Source organism: Petaurus breviceps, unplaced genomic scaffold, assembly GCF_028583685.1.
Source record: "Petaurus breviceps papuanus isolate PSGF00001 unplaced genomic scaffold, PetGlider_PUasm1.0 183, whole genome shotgun sequence".
NCBI classification, from domain to species: Eukaryota; Metazoa; Chordata; class Mammalia; order Diprotodontia; family Petauridae; genus Petaurus; species Petaurus breviceps.
The window spans coordinates 398,272-421,975 of NW_027185791.1; the positions used below are offsets into that span (position 1 = coordinate 398,272).

Consider the following 23,704-nt stretch of genomic DNA (forward strand, 5'->3'; position numbering starts at 1 on the left):
CGGACCCTTACCAGCTGTGTAATCCTGGACAAGTCACTTAGATCTGTTTGTCAGCTTACTTATTTATTAAATGGTGATAGTAACAGCACCTGCCTCTTAGGTAATGTTGGGAGGCTCAAATGAGACAGTCATTGTAAAGCACTTAGAAAGGTGCCTGACAACATAGTAAGCACTATAAATATTAGCTGTTATTATTATTAGTACCTGTCACATTGTACATTGAGTACCTTTCTATTTCCTGCTAAGGAAAGTCCTAATTAGACCAGGGGTTTTTAACTTTTTTTTTTGTCGTGGATTCCTTTGTCAGTTTTAAAATAATGGACCCCTTCTCAGAATAAAGTGTGTATTGGGAAATCAATTATATCAAATTACAGATTTTAAAAAATTATTTTTTAATTTTATAAACTCTAGGTTAGGAATTCTTGACTTAGAACCATAGACATAAACCAAAACCTAAACTTTTAAAAATTGCCCACAGAGTGCAGGGGTAAGAGTTCTCTGGAGCTTGAGTAAAGGTGGCTTAATCCAGATCAGAGGCCAGACTCTGCCCTACGATGGCATCAATCAGACCTTGTGCAATGGGCCCCTGAGTGAAGGGATACAAGTGAGTGTCTCCATCTCTTACAGTCAGCAGCACTTTTTAAATTAAATTTTTAAAAATTATCAAGCAATTATTTTTTTCTCCCATCCACCCCCCAACTTTTACTAATGTTAGATATAGTTATTGTACTGCAGCTTGATTCCTTTCATTGTTATTTTATCACTTACACTACAACTCTTTCTGGGGTGTTGAATTTCTTACTCTTAACAACCATTTGTTGAGAAGACATTTTGATAGACGGCTTCTAGAATTAAGGAAGGGAGGCACTGTGTTAGGATCTCAGAGGGGCTTGCTCAACAGTGCATTAAAGAGAAGTGCAGGTAAGAGAAGTCATCATTTTTGGTTTTGCTCAGGTGAAAATACTACTGATTTAAAGGAAAACTATCATGATAATGCTAATGAAACGTAGGGGTCATAGCTTCACTAAGCACACAAGAGATCTACATTGCCAATGAATATCCGGGAAATATACTGAGATAACAAGTCATAGAAAATACACTCATTATTTCAAATAAAAAATCCAGTTAAACTCATCAAACATTTATTAAGCAAAATTATATGCAAGGCACTTTGCTAGATGCTGGGGATTCAAAGACAAAAATGAAATAGTTCCTGCCTTCAAGAAGCAGGCACATTTTATGAGGATGTGATAGGTATAAATAAATTAAACAAACGAACAAAGGGATAGATAGATGGATAGCAAAACAGATTAATTAATTAATTGATAAGAAAGTACAAGGCCATTTGAAGAAGGGAGTATTTGCTACTGGTGAGGGGAGGGTTTCAGGGAAGACATCACTGAGGAGATGATAGTTGAGCTAAGTCATAAGACTCAAGAAAGATAAAGATTTTGGAAGATAAAGATGACTAAGAAGTGCATGAAAGGCTCGTGAACTGAGGAGGGTTTTCAAATTCATGAAGGCAGAAGATGTAATATTGAGTTTGCGAAACAGCTAGTCAGGCTTTTCTGTTGTTTTGGGGATGTGGAATATGTTAAGGGGAGTAATGTGAAATATGGTTAGAAAGATAGGTTGGATCAAGGTTTTAGCAGACTTGGGATTTTATATTTGATCATATAATTATTAGGAAGCAGTCTAGGGTGGTGGCATTGTGAATGGAAAGAATGAGAAAGGTTGAGGATATAGAATTAACTGCGCTTTTCAACTGATTGAATATGGGCTGAAGGAGAAGGCCAAGGGTGAATAGCAAGGTTATGGCATCATCGTAAAGAAACAGGAATGTTTGATGTATAGAAGAATTTAGTGGGAGAAAGTACAGAGGTCTATTTTGGATGTTATGAGTTTAAGATGCTTTACAGATGATTTTCAGGTGAGATATCTCTATACACACATATGTGTGTGTGTATATATAGAGAGTCCTGGTATATACATATATATGTAAATATATATATATTAGACTCAGAGGGTAGATGAGATCATCAAATGAAAAAGCATAGGGAGAGAAGAGGAGCAAGGAAAGGATGTTGGTGGGCATCCACATTTATAGGGATTTAAAATGGACAATAACCTGGTAAAAAAAAAAAGAGACTGAAAATAAGTCATCACACAGATCAGAACATCAGGTTTCAGCAGTCTGGTCAATAATTTCCAAGAAGAAAGGGTACTATCTAAAGCTACATGAAAGATAAAAAAGATGAGAACTAAGAGAAGTCCATATTAAGCAGTTAATGGGTCATCAATCGTCTGTGGGTGAACAATTTCAGTAGTAAAGTAGGATCAACAGTCAGATTGCAAGAGGGTTGAGAAGTGAATATAAGCTGTCAATCAGTGAAGGCAAGATATGGGTAGGTGGTGAGAAAGTGGAGGAAACCAGTGTAAATGTCTTTCTCAAAGTTTGGAATTAAGAGGGAGAGCTATAGGATGAAAGCTTGAAGGAATGGCAAGGTCAAGTGAAGATTTTCTAAGGGAAAGAATGAGAGAGAGAGGTGGAGTCAGAGACAGAAGCAAAGAGAAAAACAGAGACAGGATGGAGGGAAATGTTTAAGAGAATATGAAAATGGGGTGGTTAGGTGGTGCAGTGAACAGAGCACCGGCCCTGGAGTCAGGGGAACCTGAGTTCAAATCCGGCCTTAGACACTTAACACTTACTAGCTGTGTAATATTGGGCAAGTGACTTAACCCCAACTGCCCTGCCCTCCCCCCTCCAAAAGAAAAAAGTAAAAAAAAAAGAGAAAACATGAAAATATGATTAATAGAAGAGTAAATAGGAAAAATGACCTCAAGGACTCCAGTAGGGGGCCTTGGCAAGGTGACAGGTTCAAAAATATTGAGGAGAGAAAAGGAAACACATGTTTGATGCTGTCAGTCTTCTCAGTTAAGTAGATGAGGTCACCTACTAAGAGAAAACTGTTGAGGGCGAAATAAAGAATTTCAGAGGGAAAAGGTTGAGAACATTCACTATGGGGAGTGTGATAAAAAGTTAATATGGAATGGATATGATTGACTTAGAACAGTGATGGTTCTGTTATGGTTAGATAGTATGAATTTATAGCAGAACCAATGAGCACAGTTTTGGGACTTTATAGCATCACAAATTTTGTGGGTTGGAAAGGACCTCTGAGACTGTGTAATCCAAACCATATCCAAAAAAAGAATCCCCTTTACTAGTCATCTGACTTTCCTTTCTTTTTCTTTTTCTTTCTTTCTTTCTTTCTTTCTTTCTTTCTTTCTTTCTTTCTTTCTTTCTTTCTTTCTTTCTTTCTTTCTTTTTTCTTTCTTTCAAAATGAGTTTATTTAAGAATGCAATGGAATTCCATAAAATGACAATGGAATAACTACTTTTCTTATTCCTTAAACATTTCAAAAATTAAAAAATTAAAGTCACTAAATCCATCCATAAAGACAAAATAACTAAAGAAACTAGTCAGGATTTCTTTTTAAAAGAATGTTTACAATATATGCACATTTTAAAAAGTGGACATTTTTATTAACTATCTGAGAAAAGCAAATGTAGAGTAAAAACCTTTTCAAGTGTCAAGAAATTGTTCATTTTGCATATATTTGTAAATGTGTTCTTATACACTTTTTGTGTATGTCATAACATCAATATTTTTTTTTGCCAATAACTGATTAGTTGAGTGCTCCCCAAAGAATACAACTTTAAGCTTAAAGAGGTTCCAGAGCCCCTAGGTGGCACAGTGAATAGAGCACATGCCCTGGAGTCAGAAAGGACTAGAATTCAAATGTAACCTCAGACACTTAACACTTACTAGCCATGTGACCTTGGGCAAGTCACTTAACCCCAATTGCCCTGCCTCCCCCTCTCCAAAAAGCAAAAAAAAAAATTTTTTTAAAGAGGTTTCAAAGTGGGGGAAATAGGAGGAAGGCTTTCTCAAAAAGTTAGTGGATATCCCAAGCTAGCATTTTTATTTGATTATATATGACATTCAGGTTAAAATTAAAGTGAGAGTTTATGTGGTGATTACTTTGTGTTGAAATAATAAACATTATATGGTTAACCTGTCTCATCCTTTTGGGGGGGGATTGGCAATGGGAAATTAAATGGGGCTTGGGTTTGCTTTTTAAAAAATAACAAAATTTGGGTTCCCATTAAACTAAACTGTTAATTACGTACAATGTTAAAATTTGGAACCAGTTGAAAAAGTGTCATAGAAATAAGACAACTTCAATGTCTACAATAATTTTATTTTAATATAATCTAAACACATGCCATTTAGAAAATACAAAGAAAAATTTATGTACAAGAGTTTATGCTATTGCATTTGGATAAAGCTGGCATGTTCTTGCTACTGGATGAGCCCAGGAAATACCACAGAGGAAACCTAGTATATTGGAATAGCTGTCATGCCGTTTGGCCCAAGGTTTGATAGCTTTCAGAGTTAACCTGAAGTTGTCAATGTTTCTTACTAAATGTGAAATTTCATCTGTTACCCTGCAACCATTAAGACTTCGTTTGCACATAATATCTAAACTTTTTGGCAGACTGCCATCACGTAGGTCCAAATCTTCAGGAATAGTCTGCAGTGCTAATCTTGCAAAAAAAAAAAAAGAATACCAATCTATACCATCAAAACATAGCTTGATAACTGGTACAAGTGCCTCTTCAACAGCCCTTAAGTCTTTTACTTCTTCCTGTAGCTTCAATTTTTCATACAATGAGGTGAAAAAGTCACTTCGGTCAACATGTCTTGGTGCAACACACAATGCATCGATATCAACACCTTTTGTATGTACTCCTAATCTGTAGGATCCAAATGTAAAAAGTTGTCCTCCAACATTTTCAGTTACAGATTGTGGAAGATTCTTTCTTTCACTGATTTCCCATATTTGTTCTTTTCCTGGGTTATTTAATTTTCCCAAAATTAAAATCCTGTGCTACAGTTCCTCTTCCTCTTCAATACCCCCAAAGGACTTTATAAGGCTTTGGTTAGTTTTTGTGTGAATATGCCATTTATGTCTTTGGGGGCCGCTAGACTGATGGGACAGGTAATGCCATAATGCTTCTGTGGCGTTTGTGTTTGCTGTGTTCCCTGGGTTGTAACTGGGGACAGCATCGTCCCTGGTGCCGGCACTGTCCAATCACCCCACCCACTTCCCTCCCCACAGCCACAGGCACCTGGGCATGATCTGCCAAGGGGGTCGCCTCAGCCCTGGCTCCAAGCCCACTCCCACACCCGCAGCTTTAAGCGCTCCTCCTTCTTCCCCATGGTGACCAACTGACCTTTCTTGTAGACCTCCAGTGAGTGAGAATGCTGAATCTTATGAGACAGTCCATTTTACTGGACAGCTCTAAACATTGGAAAGTCTTTATTTTCATCAGTTCTAAATTTGCCTCTTTGTAATTCCCACATGCCTGTCCCTTTACACCTGGGATGGTGTAAAGCCAGGCAGGAGCAGCTTTCCAGAGCACTGATGCTGTGAACAGCTTTCAAAGTTCTGATTACATAGTATAGTGAGCTCTCTATTCAATCACAAATCAGAGCAAACATTCATACAAAATCAAAATACAGCATTCAAAATGTTACAACTTATCACAGAAAATCAAAATGTAGCATTCATCATGTCACAACTCAACAACTCACTAAAATGGCCACATAGTTTTCATCAAAGTGGTCACATAGTTTTCAACAAAGTACATTCATTTAGTCAATCACAAAATCTTTAATTCAATCACAAAGTACATAAGTCAAAGTTCTCCACCCCTAGGTCACAGTAAATCATAATCTTCTCAGTCAGTACATAGTATCCAAGTGAAGTCTTCTTTCAGCTTGACTCAAGGCTGGCTCTCAGTTTCCTTGGTTCCTCTTCCGTGGTCCCAGCTCCAACTGTCATCTGGGTTCAAAGGCAGGCAGCTCCCAGTTTCTTGTCCAGCTCCTTGTCCAGTTCTTCATCCTGTTCCTGTTCCATATTGAAGCTCACAGTATCCATTCCACCTTAAGTCCTTCACAGTTCCTGTTTCTGGGAAGACAAAGCTTGACAGAGCCACAAAAAATATTCATACACATTGCTGATACCATCATCAATTCACTATCTGCCTGTGAAATCAACTCAGACCAACCAACAAAGTCTGAGAACTCAACACAAATCATCAACATAGAAATCAACACAGACCCATAAACAAGGTCCAAGAGGTCAGCACAAGCATCAGTAAAGTCCCAGGACCTCCAAAACCCTCCTCCAGGACTTCTGTAAACATACAACCAGAAAATCCTCTTTGAGAGCTTCCAGTGAGGTCCCAGGGCTTCTGTACAAAGTATTACAAACATCAACACAGACAGAGCAGACAAACAGTGCCAGGATACCACAAGTTTTCTCCTTCTTGACTGCCCCCACAAGAGTCCTCTTCTCAGTTCTGCTGTTTCTAGCCTGGGCCTTTCCTTATATATGGTCATTTGCGCCTCCCATTCCTGTTGCAGGATTTCATGAGTTCTAGGGTTCACAAGTTGTGGGGCTCACATGTTCTGTTTCTCAAGAGACTTGATACAAGGCTCAAAAGAAACTTGAACTAAAACAAGGTGTTAATTCAATAGCTGAAACAAGGTGTGAACTATTTCTGTGCTTGACATTATAGATGGAACTGAAGATGTGACTCTTTTTCTGTTACATTCAATTTTATTCTGGGTTAGACAGGATAAGTTGGATCCTAGCAACTGCAGCAGTGCTTGGTTGCTTTGAGGTTAGGAGGGGTAAGGGAAGATGTCAAGGTTGTTAGCTCTTGGCACAGGAAGAGCAGAAACATAAGAACAAGGAATAAGGGACTGAAGGATACAGGGACTCATTTTTTGAAATTGTTAGCCATAGAGTCAAAACTGTGAAGGGAAGCAAGGCAAATTAGAGCCAGAAAAATGGCCTCAGAGAAAAGGAAGGGGTGTTAATATTTCAGGTAGGCCTATACCTGATTTATGAAAAAGCTAACACTATCCATTTGGAAGCAATGAAGATGCCATGAGACATCATCAATTAGAAGTATCCTGTTACTTCATTCCTAAAACAAAACCAATCAACACCCCCTCCGCCCCCCCCCAAAACCCAAAACCTAAGTGCCAAGAACCTTAGATTTTTATCCAAATTCTAACATTAAATATATAAATGTGTGCATCTATATATTTAGATATATGATACATTTAAAGGCATATAGACATATACATCTACATAGATTAGATACATTAGATTCTGGATAAAATAAATACATATATAATATTAATATTAAATGATCTTGGATGACACACAATCTCCTTGGACCTTAGTTTTTTCTCCTTTAAATTAAAGGATTGGACTACATGATCTCTGAGGTTCCCTTTTAGCCCTGAAATTCTATTCTACTACAAATACCTAAGGAAAATCAGTGCTATTCATTTCAGTGTTTTCAACAAAGAGAAACTTTTCACTTAGAAGTAATTGCTGAAACTACAAACTAATAAAAGTATTAAGTTCCTAGAACAGTAGTGAATCAGTGAATTACAGGAAATTCCTGTGATTTTTCTTGTCTTAAAAAGAAAACAGCAACCACAATGGCATATCTCATTGAAATGTGGAACTGAAAATTCAACTGAACTAAATATTTCAAGGAATAATATCAATACTAATATAGGATAAAAAAAACCTTGATATACAATAATCCAACACAAAGTAAAAATATATAGCCTAACATTAGTAATTACCAAATAGGTGTACTAAAATTCTGTATTCTTATTTTGAGACCAAGAACTTTATTAGAGCACAAGAACCTTGAGAAAGTCATGTGAAGGATGGTATGCGTCTGGTACAGTGAGAGATGTACTTTGTTTTCAGCTTTGAACCTGTGCTTTGAAAGTTAGCACCACTATTTGCTAATTAAAATGAGATACTACCACAGGGTAGAGGGATACTTTGCCAGGCCATCCCAATTCTATTGACCTAATAGCATATGTATGTTTGACAATGTACTTGAGGTCAGTCAGAAGCAGAGTATGCTCTTTGACTGTATATTATGTTAAAGATTTTGATACATTTATCAAAGTATCTCCAAGTACCAGAGAATTTCTTGGCCTCCATCACCACCTTGGGTTTGGTGATCAGAGTCAAGATGGCAGAGTAAAAGCAGGACTTCCACACTGCTCCAGCTTCCACCTTCCCCAATCAATGTAAAAAGGGGATTCAGAACAAACTTTGGAGCTGCAGAACCCACAAAATGACACAGAGAAGCTAACCTCCCACTGAGGTGAGCCCCGCAGGCTGGCAGGAATTGGCCAGCACAGCTCTCTGGGAGCTGAGCCCAGGCCCATATGAGCTGGAGGTTTTAGCCCCAGGATGGGCCTGACCAGCTGCCAGCCGGAGGGACTCCAGATCAGCAGCAGCTGTGGCTGTTTCCAGAATTATCAACACATAGATGCAAAGGACAAAATGAGAGGTCAATGTAGTGTGGCCTTTGGGACCCAGTAAGTGGGAGTGCATCAGCTTTTGTCCCCAGGGAGAGAAGCCGCTGAGATGCCCAGCACAGCCACCCAGCACCATGTGAGAACTTCAGCTGCTGGCCTGCAGAGTGTAGGGGGACCCAGCACCAGTCTGAGGGGTAATCGTTCTTGCTTTAACCTGCATGGATCTGGATTTCAGTCTAGGGTGGAGGTCCTGGGGTGTTTACCAGCTTGCCAGAGTGTGTGGAGACCTCAGAGAGGGCACCTATCTAATACCTCTGGCAGCTGAGAAAACCCCAGCATTTGGGACAAAAGCTCCCCTGTCTTGTGGCAGAGTCCTACTGTGGCAAAAAGCCCAGGGGTCAAGTGACTGAGGGGAGACATGACCAGGCAAAGAAAACAAAGCAGACAGAAGATTCCAACGTTAGAATCCTATTTTGGGGACAAAACATATCAAAGCATGGAACAGGAGGAAGACAGTGAAGTCAGAACTCCTGCACCAAAAGCTTCAAAGGAAAATACGAGCTGGTTACAGGCCATAGAGGACCTTAAGAAGCAGATAAGAGAAGTGGAGGAAAAATTGGGAAAAGAAATGAGAATGATTCAAGAAAATTACGAAATGAGAGTCAACAACCTGACTGAGGAAAATAACACCTTAAAAAACAGACTAACTCAAATGGCAAAAGAGGCTCAAAAAACCAATGAGGAAAGGAATGCCTTAAAAAGCCGAATTTGCCAGATGGAAAAAGAATCTCAAAAGCTCACTGAAGAGAATCATTGCTTCAGAATTAGACTAGAGCAAATGTAAGCTAATGACTTTATGAGAAATCAAGATGCTATTAAACAGATCCAAATAAATGAAAGAATAGAAGGCAATGTGAAATATCTCATGGGAAAAACCACTGACCTGGAAAATAGATCCAGGAGAGATAATTTAAAAATTATTGGACTACCTGAAAGCCATGAGCAAAAAAAAAAAAGAACCTAGAAATCATCCTCCAGGAAGTTCTCAAAGAAAACTGCCCTGATGTTTTAGAACCAGAGGGCAAAATAGAAGTTGAAAGAATCCACTGATCACCTCCTGAAAAAGATCCCAAAAAGAAAACTCCTAGGAACATTATAGCCAGTTTCCAGAATTCCCAGATTAAGGAGAGAATATTACAAGCAGCCAGGAAGAAACAATTTTAATATTGTGGAAATAGAATCAGGATAACCCAGGATCTGGCGGCTTCTATACTGAGGGATCAAAGGGTTTGGAATATGATATTCCGGAGGTCAAAGGAGCTGGGATTAAAACCAAGAATCACCTACCCAGCAAAACTGAGTATCATGTTTACGGGGAAAGTATGGTCATTCAGTAGAATAGAGGACTTTCAAGCATTCTTTTTTTTTTTTTAAAGCAATCAGGGTTAAGTAACTTGCTCAAGGTTACACGGCCAATTATTTTTGTGTGGGTGCCAAGTATCTGAGGCCAGAACTGATCCCAGGTCTCCTGACTCTGGGGCCAGTGCTCTTACTCACTGCACCACCTGGCTGCCCCAACTTTCAAGCATTCTTGATGAAAAAACCAGAGTTGAATAGAAAATTTGACATTCAGATACAAGAAACAAGAGAAGCATGAGAAGGTAAACAGGGAAAAGAAATCATGAGGCACTTATCAAAGTTGAACTATTAACATTCCTACATGGAAAAACAATAATTGTAACTGATGAAACTTTTCTCAGTATGAAAATAGTTGAAGGGAATATAAATATATATATATGTATATATATATATGTCTATATATGAGGGTATATGGGCATATGAATACATATGTGAATGTGTGTATATGTGTTTACAGGTATACATACATAGAGGGCACAGGACCAATTTAATAGGAAGGGATGATACTTAAAGGTGAAATTAAGAAGTAAGAGAAGAATATAATGAGAGGAGATGGGGAGAGACAGAATGGGGTAAACTATCTCATATAGAAGAGGCAAGGGAAAATGGTTACAATGGAGGGGAAGAATAGGAAGGCAAAGGGAATGGATCAACCTTATTCTCATTGAATTTGGCTCAGGGAGGGAATGAAATACACACTAAATAGGGTATCTCACCCTCCAGGAGAGTAGGGAGAAGGGGATCAGAGGAGGGATGATGGAAGGCAGGGCAGGCTTAGGGGGGAGGGAAGTTGGAAGCACCCACTTGTGAAAAGGGACAGGATCAAAGTAGAGAACAAGAACAGGAGGGAGGGAAATATAGTCAGTCTTTTACAATATATTTACTATGTTTTGCATTAGCTACACATGTACAACCTATACTGAACTGCTTATCTTCATAGTAAAGGTGGGTGACAAGGGAGGAAGGGAATGAATCTGGAACTCAAAGTTTTAAAATCAAATGTTTAAATATATATATATTATTATTATTAATACTATTTTACATGTAATTGGGAAATAAGATATACAGGCACTGGGGCATAGAGATCCACCATGCCCTACTGGAAAAGTTGAAGGGGGTATGGGAGAAGATATGGGAGAGATCAGATTGGAGGAGGGGATATCCTGTGGGACTGCTATTTTGGGGTGGTGGGTAGGGGAAAAACGTGGAGAAAATGTGTAACTCAAAATATGGCAGAAATGAATGATGTAAATCAGAAGTTAATAAAGCATTAGAAAAATTAAAAAAATTAAAAAAAAAACATCCATGCTCATACCAAGGTCAGAGCATAGGCTAACTCTTTACATCATTGAAAATGGATAGAGTTGGATTGCAGTCCAGTAAAAATTTAGCTTAGACCAACACCCTAAACATATTATACAATACATTCTAAATGTATATACAGCCTTGATATTAGAGAGAGTATTAAAAAAAATAGAAGAGAAGCTGATTATATAACTCACAGCTATGAATAGGTCATATTTCTTGTTTGTTTTTGCTTTTACATAGAAATATTTGCTTTAGTAAGCATAATCACAGAGAAATATGGCCCCAAACCTGGGGGCATATTTCCCCATATAATCTCATACTTTGGGGGAAAGGATGGGGATTAGATTCATAGCTTACCTAGTTTAGTTCCTGTGTAGCATAGTAATAGTTGAAAGAACAAAACCCACCTCAGATTCGGGTTTCAAACTCTCCAGCTTCTCATGTCTTCCATGCCCAGCTGGCTGGTTGCACCATCCCTTCTGCAAAGCTAGCTCAAAGATCATTTTGGCTCCAACTCTCTCCACCTTGAGGGGATCAAGTTCAACACCTGAAACTGTGGAGGAAAAACAATACAAAACAGAAACAAACACCCCTAGACCTGTTTCTCAAAGCTGGAGTAAAAGAGAGGGAGACCAAAGGAAGAAAGTCCTTCCTCTCTCACTGGTTCAGTTCATGGTACCTGTGCTGTGGGTGAACCATGATCTTCACCCTTTGGATGCAGCAAGAAGGAGCACACAGGAAAGATTGGCCAAAAAGAGGTAGAGATGTATTCTTGACCAAACACGGGATAGCAGCAATTACAAAATACAGAATAGATAACTCATTATGTGAAACTAAAAATCTTCCAAACAGACAAAATTAATTTATCGAAGATAAGAAAGTAAAGTGGTCAAAATAAGAAAAAAAAAACCTTTGTATCAAACTGCTTTGTTAAAAGTTTGATATCCAAGATATAGAAACAATTAATAAATAAGACTAATAGCCATTCTCCAATAGATAAGTGGTCAAAAGATATGAGCAGTAAGGGCTAGCGTAGCTGATTATTTATCTACCTTTATCCACTTTTTACATGGCCTTCTCAGAAAGTGGGGAATACCCTCAAGGTGTGTGTGAGTGGGGTGTTGGAAAATTCCCATGTGATGTCACAGGAGGAGGGGAAGTGATGTTATGGGAGGGGTTAATCATAATCATGTCACAGGAATGGTTTGCTTGTGAAAATTTTCCACCATGATGTCACATGAGAAATTTTTCCACTCTATGTCAAGGGGGTTAGGCTAAAGAATTTACCTGTGTACGAATTTACTGAGAAGTTGATTGCTCCAAATAGGAGTAAAAGAAAGAAACAGGAATTTTAGACAGTAATTGCATTGCAAGTCACCAAAAGGAAGATAACTTATACAGAACATTCCTTTGATATAAAAACAATTAGCAGAAAAGAATAAAATCACTTTTAAGGAAAAAGGAATTTTAAAGCTCTTTTTAAACTTGGATTTTATTTTCATGTTTACTTAATAGCATTCATTTAGGGGAGACACTGCTAGAGCAGCAATGTCAAACTCAAATAGAAATCAAACCCTTTAGGGCTACATATTGACTTAGAAAATCACAAACTAATATTGTCTATGTTGTGTTGTATTGTATTTTTCTTTATTCTATTAAATATTTTCAAATTACATTTTAATTTGGTTCTAAAAGCACTGGAAATTTTTTCAGTCACAAGTGGCCAAGTGGGCTATGAGTTTGACATTTCTGGTAGAGCACCCTTGAAGAACTTGACCTTTAACCTCAGACCTGTGCATTTTTCTTCACTTCCTTGAATTATGCTAGTGATTGTGCTCTATCCCTGATGGAATAGCATGAATTTTAAACTCTGGGTACCCTAATAAAATTTTGCAAAGGAATCTCTTTCAACAACACTATTCCTAAAAATTCCCTCACCGTACTCCTTAGAATAATTAATACTTTTAGGTCCCTACCCTAGGGACTGAGGCTATTTAAATACCCTTTCAATCCAACTGGACCAAAAAGTTTGTGTCAGGCATATAAAATATGCTTTATATGTACTGACATTGATACTGAAAGGAGCATGCCATCTGGAAACTTAAACATAATCATCTTTTTGCCATTTTTCTGTTGGTATGGAAACAACATTTTTTTAAACAGGAAAAGTAAAAAAGGATTTTATAGAGACAAAAAAAATGCGTAAAACGTGAGCAACTGGAAGACAAGAATATGAATTAATGGAGGGATCAGCCACTTGAAAAGGCTTGGAAACTAAAAACCAGGAGGAAAGGAAAAGGCAGTGCAGAGGAGGAGCTTGTGGTGGGAATTCCCACATAAGAAGTTCCTGGATAGGAGGCCCTGTGCAAGAACAATACCCTCACCCAGATTTCATGTGTCTATAAGAAATGCAGTTTTGATCTTTTGGTCAGGGTAGGATCTGGGAAGTCATGATCGATCATTTCAACTGAAAAAAAGGAGCTTGTTATCTTAGTGACCTGGGTGTGTGTGTGTGTGTGTGTGTGTGTGTGTGTGTGTGTGTGAGGAGGATTCCCTCTCCTCTGCCACCACAAACTCTGCCATGCCAGTGCTCCTCCTCACTGCAGGACCACCTCCAAGGACTGCCACCCAGATCCAAGCAGAGGGAGTGGCTAGTTGCTGCAGTGAGTAAAGCACCGGCTCCAGAGTCAGGAGGACGCAAGTTCCCGCCTCAGTCACTTAACACCCATACAAAAAAACTAGCCATGTAACCTTCCACAAGTTACTTAACCCCAATTGCCCTCCAAAAAGAAAAAAAAAAAGGCCCAAGAAGATTCAGAATGGAATTGTTAGGGCTCTGATTAATAAGATAAATTGCATCAAATTAAAGTAACAAGATAACCTACCTATATATAGTCTTTGCCCTGAAATTTTATCCCTTTGTAGAGAGGTAGTATGCCTGTTTAAATGACTAAGCATTTTTGTTAAATAGTTATTAGAGAGAAGTGAAGAAAAGATTGTGGAGATTGAAGAGATGATTGAGTAGGGAAAACCCTAATCCCTAGAGTGAAGTGGAGGGAGGTGGGGAGAACAATTAGAAAAGTCTAAAATCATTAGTAAAAAAAAAATGCACAGAGAGTCTTTTGCTGTAGGGTTCTTTTGGCAGAGGGGAGAGCTAAAAAAGGGGTGGCCCAGTCTACCTGAGTCTCTGTAAGTTTTTACATTATATAGAGTTTAAACAAAGGAATAAGAAAACATAAGCTGATTGACAGAACATAGGGGTTTTCCCATCTTGAGATGTATGAGAGGAAACTCTGTACATTCCTTGCATCAATCTTCAGATCTCTAGAAGGTTCCTGATCAGCATAATCTAATCATCTTAAGCATTAAACAAATTTGGTCTCTAAGCAGCAAGTTTGGTCTCTCAGCCACTCTGGGCTAGGTTCAAAAATGCAATAAAGTTTTACCATAGGTTCCTCCCTTTTGAGCTTTTTTTTAAGCCTAACATTCCTATACTAGCAGATGCACAATTACAGAGCCAGGTTAAGGTTTAAAAGGAAGTTGATTAAAAAAACCAGACTCAGTGAATATGTCCCTTTCACTGTCCATCTTATCTAGAGCTTGAGAGAATTCCTTTAAGGAGTGATAGGGGCCAAATTGGTGGCAAACTTTTCCCAACATCTCACAGTCAGAGGGATCAAATTGAGTAAACATAAGGGGTTGCTAAGTCTGGAATCTTAGACTCACAGCAAGAAAACAAATGCTCTACACAATAACAAAAATGAAAGGGAAATAAGAAAGGGAAAGACATGCCCAACTGAATGTAGAATCACAGACAACAACAAGGAGAGATAAGAAGGTTTTCTTAAATGAGTAATGCAGAAGAAGGAGAAGAAGAAAAAGAAGGAGGAGGAGGAAGAGGTGAAGGAGAAGGAGGAGGAGAAGGAGGAGGAGGAGGAGGAGGAAGAAGAGGAGAAGGAGAAGGAGGAGGAGGAGAAGAAGAAGGCTATAGAAGGGGAAAGACATGCAATATCTTGGAGAAAATTGGAGATTTAAAGGTAATGTTTCCTGCAAAAATGGGCATGATACGACCTTGGGCAAGTCTCTTAACCCCAATTGCCTGCCAAAAAGCAAAAAAAAAAAATGGGCATGATAAAAGATAAAAATGTTAGGAATTTAACAGTAGAAGAGATTAAGAACAACTATACCAGAAGGATACTAATATCACCAATAACTATGTGGGCCTTAGGAAGCATTGTTAACAATAAGGCTAGTGGAGGTGACATAATTCCAGCTAAGCTAATTAAAATCCTAAAAGATGCTGCTGCTAAAGTGCTGCACTCAATACGCCGTCAAATTTGGAAATTTTAGCAGTGGCCACTGAATTGGAAATGATCAGATTACAACCCAATCCTAAGAAAGGACAATGTAGGGGTGATCTCCCCCAAACCCTTCCAAATACCTGTAAAAAATTACTCTAAACAAATTCTAGGACATCAGAAACCACAAAATGACAGAGTGAAACAAATTTCCAGCCCAAGACAACCTGGAAGGTTGACAGGAAAATTCTATTGCACCAGGCTGGGAAAGGAGTGCAGACCAACACTGACCATGGTGACACATACTAGGTTCCCCAGCAAACCAGGAGCAGATCTCAGAGCACTGAATCACTGGCAGCTGTGATGGTTTCCAGACTTCTCAACCCACAAACACCAAAGACAACTTAAAGGGTCAGTAGGAAAGGTATGTCCAACCTGGGTGAGAGAGGACTGAGGTCTGGCCCCAGCCCTGGGGTGGTGGAGGAAGCAGCAGCAGTGGCTGCTTCACGAACTCTTGGCCCACAGTGGTGTAGCAGCAAGCAAGCACCCCAAGCATCCTCAGGGTTTGCTGCCAACACAGGTTCTTGGATCTGCTTTGTTAAAGGAAAGCAACTCAAAATGGGTTAACAAGCTTACTTTAATCAGTCAAACATATATCGTTTACCTCATTCAGGGGAAAAAGGTCAGCACCCTGAACTTCAAAGTATACAGGCAGAATTATCAAGACAGAAACAGATCAAGTAGACAGCTTTACAAACTGTCCAGCCATTACATCTATACCAAATCAACATCTGGGTTTCAACATCTGGGTTTTTCAAAGCCGGGGGGCTCTGGACAACGGCTTCCCATAATCCATATCAAATCACAGAACACTTCTCAAAGTGAGCCCCAAAACAAAGCTACACATCAGGGCTTATATAGCCTTCTCCTGGCTCAGAAAATGTAACAACCTTATTGATTCACTAGCCAATCAAGAAGTATCTACTGAAAAACAAGCCTCCCACCCCAGGCTCCAGGTGCACTTTAGCCTAGGGGCAGGGAAGATCTTTAAATTTACATTCCCATTACAAGTGGGCAGGATTGAGCAACTGATTAGAGAGGGATTACAGTGGTCTCTTTGCTGATGCTGAGACAGGATTTTCTTGGTTTGCCTTGCTTAGATCTTGGTGGCAGTCCTTGGAGGGGGTCCTGGAGTGAGGAGGAGCATTGGCATGGCAGAGTTTGTGGTGGCAGTGCAGAGGGAATCCTCCTCACAGTTCCATGGCAGAAAAGAGAGCTTACCATCACTCACAGACCAGAGAAGAGGCCAGGAAAGGAGTAAACACCTCTCCTTTGATCATACCACCTTGGAAGAAGTGAAAATTTACAGGTGCCTAGAAGTATCTCTGAAAACAGCTGCACAAAACCCCTGAAGCTTGGGACAGCACACTTTCCACACTGGAAGCAGAGGCCTGCCTTGACAAAGAGTTAGAAAATCAAGTATTTGTCTGGGAAGATGAGCAAACAATGTAAAAAAAAAAAACCTTAGACTATAGAATCTTACTTTGGTGACAAAGAAGATCAAAACATACAACCAGAAGAACACAACAAAGTCAAAGCTCCTACATCCAAAGCCTCCAAGAAAAATATGAATTGATCTCAGGTTATGGAAAAAGCTCACAAAGGATTTTGAAATCAAGTAAGATAAATAGAAGGAAAAAAATGAAAGAGAAATGAGAGTGATGCAAGAAAATCATGAAAAATAATTCAGCAGTTTGCTAAAGGAGACCCCCCCAAATACTGAAGAAAATAACACCTCCAAAAATAGCAAAAGAGATCCAAAAAGCCAATGAGGAGAAGAATGCCTTAACAAGTACAATTGGTCAAATGGAAAGGGAGATCCAAAGGTTCACTGAAGAAAATTCCTTCAAAATTAGAATGGATCAAATGGAAGCTAATGACTTCATGAGAAATCAAGAAATTATAAAACAAAACAAAATGAATGAAAAAATAGAAGATAATGTGAGATATCTCATTGGGAAAATAACTGGCCTGAAAAAATGGTTCTGGGAGAAATAATTTAGAACTTATTGGACTACCTGAAAATCATGATCCAAAAAACATCATATTTCAAGAAATTATGAAGGAAAACTGCCTTGATATTCTAGAACCAAAGGGTAAAATAGAAATAGAAAGGATCAACCAATGACTCCTGAAAGAGATCCTAAAAGGAGATCTCCTAGAAATATTTCAGAGTTCTCAGGTCAAGAAGAAAATATTGCAAGCATCCAGAAAGAAACAATTCAAGTATTGTGGAAACATAATCAGAATAACACAAGGTTTAGCAGCTTCTACATTAAGGGACTGGAGGACTTGGAATACGATATTCCAGAGGTCAAAGGAGCTAGGATTAAAACCAAGAATCACCTACCCAGCAAAACTGAGTATAATCCTTCAGGGGAAAAAATAGACATTCAATGAAATAGAGAACTTTCAAGAATTCTTGATAAAAAGACCAGAGCTGAATAGAAAATTTGACTTTCAAATACAAGAATCAAGAGAAACAGGAAAAGGTAAACAGGAGAGAGAAATAATATGGAATTTATTAAAGTAGAACTGTTTACATTCCTATATGGAAAGATGGTATCTGCCACTATTGAGACCTTTCTCAGTATTAGGGTAGTTGTAGGAAATGTGTGTGTATATATATGTGTATATATGTATGTGTGTGTTTATATATACACATATATATACACACATATGTATATAAACATATGTGTATAGAGAGAGAGGGGGGCACAGGAATAGTTGAATATGAAGGGATGATATCTAAAAATAAAATTAAAGGGTGAGAGAGGAATGTACTGGGAGACAGAGAAAGGGGAGATAGAATGCAATAAATTAGCTCACATAAAAGAGGCAAGAAAAAGTTTTTATAGTGGAGGGGAAGGTGAGAAGGAATGGGTGAACCTTACACTAATCAGATTTGGCTTAAGGAGGGAATAACATATACACTCAATTGGGCATGGAAATCTATCTTACCCTACAGGAAAGTATGGGGGAAGGGGATAAGAGAGGGGATGATGATAGAAGGGAGGGCAGATTCAGAGAGGGGGGTAATCAGAAGCAAACACTTTTGAGGAGGGACAGGGTCAAAAGAGAATAGAATAAGTGGGAGGGTGGGATAGGATGGAGGGAAATATAGTTAGTCTTTCACAACATGACTATTATGGAAGTGTTTTGCATTACTACACATGTATAACCTATATCGAATTGTTTGCCTTCTCAATGATGGTAGATGGGGAGGGAAGAAAGAGGAAATGTGGAGCTCAAAGTTTTAAAAATGAATGTTAAAAATTGTTTTTACATGCAACCTTGAAATAAGATATACAGGCAAAGGGGTAGAGAAATCTATCTTGCTCTACAGGAAAATAGAAGGGAAGGAGATAAAAGAAGGGGGAGAGTGATGGGAGGGTGGATTGGGGGAAGAGGTAATCAGAATGCAGACCATCTTGGGGTGAAGGGAGGGGAGAGATGGAGAGAAAATTTGGAATCCAATATCTTGTGGAAGTGAATGTAGAAAACTAAAAATAAATAATTTTTTTGAAAAGGACAATATTAAGGAATGTTAAAATTACCTAATTTATTTCACATACTAGCAAGGTTACACTTAAGTTTCTGCATGCTAAGCTTCAGCAATATGTGAACCAATAATTAGCAGAAGGGCAGGTTGGTTTTCAAGGAGGCAGAGGAACTAGATACCAAATTGCCAATATTCCCTATGTTATGGAGAAAGCAAAGGAATTCCAGGAAAAGACCTGATGTTGGCAAAGATTGAAGGCAAAAGGAGAAGGGAATGGCAGAGGCTGAGATGGACAGATCATGTCATGGAAGCAGTGAACATGAGCTTGGACAGACTTCAGCCTGACATGCTATGGTCCATGAGATCATGAATAGTCAGACATTATTGATTGAATGAACAACAAAACATAAAAAAAACACTTCATTCATCATTGGTATTCTATACTAATTGCATTTAAAAACCAGTATTGAGTACTTTTGAAACAGTTACACTTTTAATTCTTATTCACATAGTTTCTGAGTATGTTGCCTTAATGTCAAATATCAAGTATATTTTGTATTAAGGTATGGTCTACCTAAAGAGGGTGAGACTTCATAATTAGTCACTTTCAATGAGACTACATTATAACTTAGTTTTAGGACAAACTCAATCAATCAAATTTGGATTTATAATCATGAATAATGTTATTAAAAATCTCAATTTTTCCCAAGGGATATTAGCTGACAGCACCTCAAATTATAGAGCTCACTGATTTCAATTACTTCAGCTCTAAATATTTATAGTAGCAGTCTAAATCTTCAAGGCAAAATTTGAAAATTTACAGCAAAGATATTATATTTCAGTTACAAATTTAGTCTCTAATTAGTTTAAATTGCCATAAATTCCTACAAACCAGGAAAAAGATTTCCTTTCTTTGCTTGTCAGTCTTTATCTCTGTAACCTAAACCTAGCTAAAGTTGAAATGACAGATAAAATATACTGAAGTTGTTGAGTTTGTTCCTAAAACTTTTTCTCCCTGAAAGTCTGATGAAAAGATCAGTGGGAGTAAGCCTCTGATTATTGGGAAAGAGGTTAGTGTCAGATTACAGAAAGCTAGATGAGCTGTTACAGGAATGAAACTTCATTGCTCTTCCTCACCATTCTTAGCTCCCTTTTTGAATTTTTTTCCCATAGTATTTACAACTCAACTGGGTTTTCCCCTTAGAAATCTCTTAAGCAGTGGAATGTATGAAGAACACCAGACATGATACAAGATAAATGTTTTCCTGAAAAGTTCATAGGGAAGATAGAGCTGGATAAAAATGGGTTCCCTACTTTTGGGGTATGAGTGTTTGGATCATGAATGCCTAACTCTGGTTAACAATTTGTTTGGCAGTACATATTTGAGATTCCCTCATTAATCTGAGGGTCCTAACTGAATGGATATAAGACTAATGTTAGGCTACCAGTTTGTCAAATCACCCAATCAATTAAAAAATCTTCAGAACAATAAAAGACATAACATGAATGTCTGTTAAAGGATTCCATTTTGGCCAGTTACTTGGTTCAATTGGTGGTCTTTGCATTTGAGTCCTGGATTTCAGTGCCATATTCACCAGGATATCAGGGCAGTTGCCACTAATATATAGTCACAAACTAGGTATCTAATTTATTTCTGTCATGGGAGCATTGAGGGAAGTAGGGGAATAGAAAGAAAAGGAGAGTGAGAGATAGAGAGATCTACTAAACAGCTGGATAAATTTAACCAATGACAGAGCTGCCAACAGAGTCCTTGGGTGATCAGTCCAAAAGGACTAATTTCCTGAAAAGTATGTGTAAGCTAATTTTAATCCTCCCCTGAGTAAAGGGAGCAATTTCATTGCTTAAGGTGTCATACAGTGCCCTATCTTGAATAAGTCCAGTCAAACCCTAAGGTTACTCACCTTACTGTGCAGATTGATTCCATCTTGGTCTGTCCCATACCTCTCAATCCTGAGATAATGGAAACTTATTTAGAATCCATGGTCCAGGAAAGCCTTTGGGTATCTTGGGTTGACCATAAGAGATCCCACTTCTGACACCAAAATTACCATTCAGTTGAGAACAAAACCTAGAACTGAAAAATTTTTATAGAGAAGTTTACGTCATCTAGAGAGCTCAAAAAGGGGTAGCATGCTCCCCCTGAGTCTCGGTAAATTTTATATTATATAGAGTTCAAAGAAACAACAGCTGACTGGCCAATATGTAGACAGTTTCCAGAGAAGAGAGGCAGGTTACTAGAGATATGTAAAAGGATGAAACTCCTTACATTCCTTGTATCAATCTTTGAATCCCCTGGAAGGTTCCTGGTCAGCATGACCTGGATGTTCTGAGTTAAGCATTAAACAAGTCTTTTTTGTTCAGTTATTTTTCAGTAGTGTCTGACTCTTCATGACCTCATTTGGGGTTTTCTTGGCAAAGATAATGGAATGGTTAGCCATTTTCTTCTCCAGCTCATTTTACAAATGAGGAAAGTGAGGCAGAGTTAAGTAACTTGACCATGGTGACAGAGCTGATAAGTGTCTCAATTCAGATTTGAACTCAGATCCTCCTGATTCCAGGGCCAGTGCTTTATCAACTGTACCACCTAGCTGCCCATTAAACAAATATAATTTCTAAGCAACAAGTCTGGTCTCTCAGTCAAATAGGGCTAGGTTCAAACAATGCATTAGTTTTCCTCCAGTTCTCTAAATCTGTTTCCTTAAATCTGAGTCCCAGCAATAACTTTCCATCCTTTCTACATCCCATAATCACAGCCATACTACCTAAATTTTTGACATGGCTAGAGATTATTCAATTCAATAAGGATTTATTAAGCACTTTATTAGACTAGAATGATAAAAATGAAAAAATCCCTCTTCTCAAATTGCTTACATTCAAATGGGGGCATAGGAACCATCATATATGTAGAAAACGAGCTACAGAAATATATACAAAATAATTTGGGGGTGGAGGGCATTAGTAACTGTGGGAATCAAGATAAGTTTCCTATGGGAGACAATTGTGAACTGAACTTTGAAGGTAGCTGGGAATTCTAAGAAAGCAACTAGGTGACACAATAGATAGAGGGCAAGGCCTGCAGTCAGGAAGACTCATCTTCCTGAGTCCAAATCTGGCCTCAGACCTTTACCACCAGTGTACCCTTTGGCAAGTCACTTAACCCTTTTTGCCTCAGTTTCCTCTTCTGTAAAATGACCTGGAGAAGGAAATGGCAAACCACTCCAGTATCCTTGCCAAGAAAATTCCAAACAGGGTACCAGAGAGTCAGACATGACTAAAACAACTGAACAACAACAAAGGGATTCTATTAAGTGGAGGTAAAGAAGGAGTAATTTGGAATGGGGAGAGGATAGAGGCGTGGAGATGGGAGATAGTATATTGAGTACAGGGAACATCAAGCAGACTAGTTTGTCTATAACCTAAGTATATGAAGGCAAGTAATGTGGAAAGAACCTGAAAATATAAGCTACAACCAGATTGAGAAGATCTTTAAAAGTCAAACAGGGTAGTTTGTGTTTTCTCTTAAAGGTGATAAGGAGCCATTGGAGTTTATTGAATAGGAGAATGACATGATTAGACCTTTACTTTAGGAATGTCAATCTGCTAGCTCTGTGGAGGATGGATTGATGAAGAAAGAGAAGAGGCAAGGAGATCAATTAGTAGGTTATTATAATTGTATGGACTAGAGGTGGTGAAAGTCTGAATTAGGTTGTTGGTGATGTGAGTAGAGAGAGGTGGATGAATGTGGAATATATTGTAAAGATAGACTTTTAGAGGCTTGACTGATTGGACATAAAGGAGATGGTCAATGAAGAGGGAAAAATGACTGTGTTTGCAAACCTGGGAACCTGAAAGATGATTAGAAACAGAGAAGTTGGGGGAAAGGGTGAATTTGTAGGAAAAGATCATGAGTTCTGTGTTCAACATGTTAAGTATGAGATGCCTATGATATCAAGTTTGAAATGTACAATAACTGATTAGTAACATGGGAACTTTGGTTAAGAGGGCGTGGGACTGAATAAGTGGATAATTGAGCCCAGAGAAACTAATAAGATCACCAAGAGAAAGCATAGAGATTACTTTGATCCATTTATGCTGACCAAGAAACAAAATAAACTAAATTTAGCTAGGTTGAACTTTAGATACGGGTATATGATGTAAGATCTGTACTTGAATATGTTCTAGGTTTGTAAGCGGTTTAGTACTCTGCTGTATAAAGCCACGCACGAGCGCCTGTCCAGAGGAGTGCTGCTATGAAAAGCTTTCAAGGTTCTTATTACACAGTATAGCGAATTTTATTTATTAAATAACAAATCAGAAAAAAACATTCACAGAAAATCAAGGTACAGCATTCACAATGTTACAACTTATCACAGAAGATCAAAATACAGCATTCACCATGTCACAACTCAACAACTTACCACTAAAATGGCCACATAGTTTTCACCAAACTGGTCACATCGTTTTCAACAAAGTTCATTAATTTAGTCAATCACAAAATCCTTAATTCAATCACAAAGTACAAAAGTCAAAGTTCTCCACCCCTAGGTCACAGTAAATCATAATCTTCTCAGTCAGTACACAGTATCCAAGTAAAGTCTTCTTTCAGTTTGACTCAAGGCTGGCTCTAAGTTTCCATGGTTCCTCTTCCATGGTCCCAG

General features: G+C 38.3%; 1 pseudogene; it reads right to left on the reverse strand.

The window, feature by feature from the left end:
- Positions 1–3,333: 3,333 nt before the first annotated feature.
- On the reverse strand, positions 3,334–6,172 carry LOC138161029 (poly(A) polymerase alpha pseudogene; annotated as a pseudogene).
- Positions 6,173–23,704: the final 17,532 nt, after the last annotated feature.